Below are 6,630 nucleotides of genomic sequence, written 5' to 3'. Positions count from 1 at the left end.
GAGGAAGGAGAGGGTGGGACGAATGGAGAGAGTAACTTGGAAGCATATATACGACCATGTGTAAAATAGATAACCAAAGGGAATTTGCTATTTGAATCAAGGAACTCAAACCGGGTCTCCATAACAACCTAGAGGGGTGGGAAGGGGTGGGAAGGGGTGGGAAGGGGTGGGAGGGAGGTTAAAGAGGGAGGGGATACATGTATACCTATGGCTGATTCATGTTGCTGTATAGCAGAGGCCAACACAATATTGTGAAGCAATTTTCCTTCAATTAAAAATGAATAAGTTTGTGGGGGGGGGGCTTCCTGTTCTAAGAAGGCAAACCACAGGCTGGCAGAAAACAGTCACCACACATAGACCTTAGAAAAAACTTGCATTTAGCATATAGAGAATAGTTGCACAGCTCACTGGTAGGAAGGCAGACTACTCAATGAAAAAAAATGGGCAAAAGACATGAGTAGACACTTCACAAAGAATACACAGATGGCTGACAAGCCCATGAGAAGATGCTTGGCATGACTAGTCATCCAGGAAATGCAAAATAAAACCACAGCCAAATACCATGCAATACCTACAAGTATGGCTAAAATTAAGAACTTGCAATACCAAGTGTTGATGGAAGGGAGAGCAGCTGGAATTCTCATATTCTGCTGGAAGAAACTGAAAATTAAACAACCACTTGGGGAAATTCTGGAGTTCCTTTTAACATTAAACCTATACCTACCTTGTGACCCAGCAAATCCACTCAGATCTTTCCCAGAGTGCAAATAAAACAAATATACACAAAAAGACTTGTGACTGTATTTATATATACCACCCCCAAAAAGTCTTTGCAAGTGCCAAGGAGGAAAAACTTTCCTCTACCTTCTTAGGTTTGTGATTGGGGCCTGTAAATTAAGTTGAAAAAGACACAGTAGCAAGAGAAAAAGCAGAGCTTATTTATTCATCCATGCACGAGTCCTCAATGACAAGAGTAGTCCTTAGAATCTGGGCCTTATCTACTTACACACCTCACTTAGTAGGAGAAATGGAAGAGGAGGAAAAAGACTTCTATAGGAAGAACAAGCATGTTTCTTTAGGAAAGACAAATGGGTTTTAGGAAAACAAACTGGCCATGAGAACATTTGTGATGGTGTTTGTTCATGCAGGTCCTTCCATTTTCTTCATGTGCTGTGAAACTCTCCCAAGAGAGGATTTTTGGAAGATTGATTCTTGGTCTCTCTCCTGCCCCAAAGAGGAAATTTATGATGATCCTCATTTCTCAGTAATTTCTCCTTTTAGTCAGATAAAGGAAGCTCCAAGGAGACTTCTTTCTGCATCTGTTGAATCTCAAATATCGTCAGTAGAAAATAATCTTATATCAACTCTGGGGCTCTGAGTGGGTCTCACACAGGTATGCACAGAAAAGTGATAATAGTGGTTATGCGTTTATAGGGCAGGAGATGGAGGCAGGTGGAAACTGAGAGGTTGGGGACAGGAATAAAAGGAAAATATTTGGGGCACGTTTTTAATTTCTTTTAAATTCTAGAAAATATGAACGTGTTGCCCATTCAGAAAAATTTAAGGTCTAAGCATGTTTCTGATCCTTGTAAAGATAAGTTTCAACCCCTTATTTTAAAAAAGATGGATTTTTGCCTCATTAGCAAGGCCTAATAGGATCCAGCCCTGAGGGAGGTGCAAAGATTTTATCATCATTTGCTGCAACTTCTACTGGGAAAGGTTATAAGAATCAGGTCACCCTTTCCACTTTGCCGGGAAGGATACTTTCAGCAATGTCTTAGCTGTAAGTCCCAGGACTCTCCCTCATTGTCCCTCCTGGCCTCCAGAAACACAAGGCCAGCTGGAGAGGACTGGGGTGGGCTGGTAGTGGGTCTCCAAGAGCCAGCCAACAATGGAAACCATCCCCTTTCAAGCAGATGTCAGCTTATTCCTTGCGCTTTGCACACGGGTAAAAGGACAGGTGAAACTCTGACCAACATCTGCATCTCGTCCTGACATTCTGACTCATTGCCCTTAAAAGAATCAAGGTACTGTCCAGCTCAGAGAGGGAACTGTTCTTGATCTGAAGAAGACCCCAAAATAGGGATGCAAAGTTAATTCAAGGTTTTTCAGATATAGTTGATGACAGGGTCTTACATGCCCTGAAATTTTAAAATACAAACCAGATAGGAAAAGAAAGGATCAAGGTTCTGATTCTGGGGACACATCTCATTTCCAGAACACGCCAAGCCCACTCCCATCCAGAGGGCATTGAACCCCTCATCTCACAATCTTGTCACATTGCCCCTGCATCTCATCCTGAGCTCATCCATTTAAATGCACCTCCCTCAAAATACATCTCAGATCACCCTAAATATATAAGTCCACCCAAGCAGCCTCTAACATATCCCTTTCATCATTTTAGTCTCTTCAGAGTCCACGTGCATGCGTGCGTGTTAAGTTACTTCAGTCGTCTCCGACTCTTTGCAACCCCATGGACTGTAGCCTGGCTCTGTCTATGGGATTCTCCAGGCAAATACTGGAGTGTGTTGCCATGCTCTCCTCCAGGGGATCTTCCCCACCCAGAATTGAACCCAGTTCTCTTATGTCTCCTACACTGACTGGCAGGCAGGTTCTTTACCACTGGCACCAACATCAGAGTCCTTACCACCCTCAAATTCTTTCTCGTTTGCTCATCACCTGTCTCCCAATAAGAATGTCTCCAATGATGCAGCCATAACTGGCTCCTTCTTCCCCTTCCCCAGTGTTTCCAGCAAGTGCCTAGCACATAGTTAGTGCTCAGTATGTGCTCAATGGATGAATAAATGAGTAGAAGTTCAACTTGAGATGTCTGCAAAATATCCAAGGAGCAATGTCAAATGAGAACTGTCTAAGGTCTACTGTACAGCACAGAGAACTATATTCAATATCCTATGATAAACCATAATGGAAAAGAATATGAAAAAAAGAAGGTGTACATGTGTATAACTGAAGCACTTTGCTGTACTGCAGAAACTAACACAACATTGTACATCAACTGTACTTCAACTAAAATTAATTAATTTCTATAAGTATAGTTATGTTGAAATAAAGTTTTCAAAAGCAAAAAAAAAAAATTAATTTTAAAACACCAAGAGAATGAGCAAAAAAAAAAAAAGACCTGTTAAGTGTGGGCATCTTTAGAACAAATTCATTCTTCAAATCTATAGGGATCAGTGAACCACATGAAGAAAGACTTAATGAAAGAAAGGGTCTGAGCTCCTAGGAACCCAGGCTTTTGAGGGTGAGTAGAGAAAGGGGAGAAAGTGAAGAAGAGCGAGAAGAGTCTGGAGAGGCAGAAGGAAAACCAGGAGAGGCCAGTGTTGTGGAGGCTGAGACAAGAGTGTTTGGAGGAGGAGTGGCCACCCGTGTGGAACGTGACCGCAGGGTGGGCAGCACAGAGGCAGTGAGGATCTGGGGAAGGCAGGTCCAGCGTGGCGATGGGCAGAAACCAGCCGGGAATGGACAGACACATGAATGGGCCGGGGAAGGAGTGAAAGCCCGAGTGTCAGAGACTCTATGCGGAAGGTTGGCTGCGACGATCGGTGGAAAAATTGAGTGTAGCTGTAGGCAGACATGGATCCAGGGAAGATCCTCTTCTGCTTAATATTTTATTGTGAATACTGTCAAGCCTGCAAAAAGTTGAAAGAAGAGTATAACACACACCTCTTCACCCTTCACCTAAATTCATCGTTTGTTAACATTCTGCCTCATTTACTACCCCTCCCCGACACACAAACACACACACACACAGTGTCATTTTGGGGTACAGATACTCCTAAATACTGCAGCGTGCTTTTCCTAGGAACAAGACCATTCTTTTCTGTGAGGTCTATGCCACATTCCACCCAGAGAAATGGGACTTTGAATCGATAATGTCATCCTGCGCACAGACCATGTGGACATGCCTCAGCAACAGACATTCTTTACAGTTGTTTTCTTTTTCCCCATCCTATAGCCAATCGAGGTTCACACATTCCCTTTGGTTGTCACGTCTCTGTTCTCTCTTTTAATCAGAAACAGGCCTTGGTTTTTTTGTTTGTTTGTCTTTCACGGCACTGACATGCTTGAAGGGTCCGGATCGGCTGTCATGTAGCTCGTCCCAAATACTGGGGACTCTGTCTGATTGTTTCCTCATGACCGGACTCAGGTTAAACATTTTTTGGCAGGATTACCACATAGATGATGTGAGCTTCTCAAGGGAGAGATTTTAAAGATGGAAAAAAAAATACTCCACCTACTTGAATGATGTAAATGATTCCGTAGATCAGGGACGATGCTGGGGAGGGGCAGAACTGGAACAATGAAGGAGGTCATGATGTCTTTGAATTTGCTGGGCGGGGGTGGAGGGGGGTGGATGTGTCGTGGGGTCCCAGAATGTAGAGCGAACGAAGGGATAGACACAAGCGTTTGAGAAAATTCAACATCTATCTATAGTTTAAAAAAAACAAAAACTCTCAGAAAAATAGAAATCGAGAGGAACTGACTCAGCTTAACCCTAACCCTGGCTGCTGAGCCAGCGAACAACTTCTGTACCCTCTTCATCTCTGTAGGGTGTCTCTCCCTTTACTGTTTCACGTGAGCTGGGATTCAGGAAGGAGCCGAGACTAATACCTATGCTCAGCCTACCCTCAACTCAGAAGGCAGGCGCTAGAATTCTACTCTCTGTTTGAACCTAAAACCCAAATTCTCTCCTGGACTGCTGGCCCCCTCACACAAGGCTTGTTTACAACCAGCCAGCCAGTCTCCTCCTCCCAGCCTCTCAGGTTGCAACTGTGCCTTCTTTCTGAACTTGATTCTTACTGTTCATTTAATCATATCTCACTGCATGGCAGAGTAGGTGGTTTATCCCTCTGTTAGGAGGTCGGGCAGAGTCTGGAAAATTCACTTTTAAGAGTAACCTGCCTGCCTTAAATCAATGTTGCCTCAGTTCAGTTCAGTCACTCAGTCATGTCCGACTCTTTGAGACCCCATGGACTGCAGCACGCCAGGCCTCCCTGTCCATCACCAACTCCCAGAGTTTACTCAAACTCATGTCCATTGAGTCGGTGATGCCATCCAACCATCTCATCCTCTACCGTCCCCTTCTCAATCTTTCCCAGCATCAGGGTCTTTTCAAATGAGTCAGTTCTTCACATCAGGTGACCAAAGTATTAGAGTTTCAGCATCAGTCCTTCCAATGAATATTCAGGACTGATTTCCTTTGACTGGTTGGATCTCCTTGCAGTCCAAGGGACTCTCAAGAGTCTTCTCCAACACCACAGTTCCGATGTCATATTTTTTACATTATGCAAGTAATATTGGGTTGCATTCTTTTCATAAACATTAAGCCCTTATGAAAGATTCCCCCCTTTACTCACCATTCCCAATATAGGCAGACCTTGGAGATACTGCAGGCTTGGTCCCAGACCACAGCAGTAAAGCAGGTCACACAAATTCTTTTGGTTTCCCAGGGCACATAAAGATGTTCACACTGTCTCTTCAGTGTGTGATAGCATTATGTCCAAAAGACAATGTATATACCTTAATTATAAAGTACTTTCCTTTTCACTCAGGCCTGTGATGCCGGCAGGCTGGGCAAGTGTCATAGTCTTCGTACAGCCAGGAAGCTCCATAGCCACTGACAAGCCCAGAAGTGGTGTGATAGACAGTACAAGAAAGCCCATGTGGGCACAGCACTGCAGGCCAACACTTTTGGAGGCGCTTCTCATGCCAAGGGAATTGTGCTCGAAAAAAGCAGGGGTTGAAACCAAACAGCCAGATTCTGCCATCAGGAAGTGTGCCAGGGCTCATCTAATCAAGAATGGTTAAAAAAAAAGAAACCAAAAAACCCCACAGCCTTTGTACTCAATGATGATTGCTTAAATTTTATTGGGAAAAATGATGAAGTTCTGGTTGCTGGCTTTGGTCACAAAGGGCATGCTATTGGCAACATTCCTGGAGTCCACTTCAAGGTTATCAAAGTAGACAATGTATCTGTTTTGGCCTTACACAAAGGTAAGAAGGAAAGACCAAGCTCATACATTCTGATGATGAAAGCACAATAGTAACAAATTTTCATATGCCAAAAAAAGTACTTTCTTGATAACAAATGATAACCATCATCTGAGCCTTCAAGGAGTCATAATCTTTTGCAGTACTAACATCGAAGATCACCACTCACATATCACCATCACAAACACGATAATAATGAAAAATTCTGAAATATTGCAAGAATTACCCAAATGTGACACAGAGACACGAGGTGAGCAAACGCTGCTGAGAAAGTGGCACCAATAGACACGTTCAAAGTGGGGTTGACACAAACGCCGAATTTGTAAAAAAAAAAAGCAATGCCTGCAAAGCACAATCAAGTGATATGCAACCAAACAAGGTGTCTGTACCAGACAGATGTGTCTCCAGTCCCGTGTCTATACATTTTCAAGTGTATTCACAAGCCCATAGGAAACATAAAGTGTTGTTTTATTGTGGGTTGTTTGCTTTTTTTTTTTCCTGTTTTTTTTTTTTTACATTTAACACATAAGAACACTGCATCTTTTCAGTTCTGAGTCTCAGCCACCTTTCTATGTTAGGTCTTATAAATTTCTCATCTTTATTTTTTTACTCTTACCT

General features: G+C 43.1%; 1 pseudogene; it reads left to right on the top strand.

The window, feature by feature from the left end:
* The first annotated feature begins 4,846 nt into the window (after positions 1–4,846).
* Positions 4,847–6,065, top strand: LOC145530964 (small ribosomal subunit protein uS12 pseudogene; annotated as a pseudogene).
* The last annotated feature ends 565 nt before the right edge of the window (positions 6,066–6,630 follow it).

Source organism: Giraffa tippelskirchi, chromosome 13, assembly GCF_054371585.1.
Source record: "Giraffa tippelskirchi isolate mGirTip1 chromosome 13, T2T-mGirTip1v1.2.pri, whole genome shotgun sequence".
In the NCBI taxonomy this organism is placed as follows: domain Eukaryota; kingdom Metazoa; phylum Chordata; class Mammalia; order Artiodactyla; family Giraffidae; genus Giraffa; species Giraffa tippelskirchi.
The sequence above is the reverse complement of the archived record's forward strand: the minus strand, read 5'-3'. Positions and strand labels throughout refer to the sequence as shown.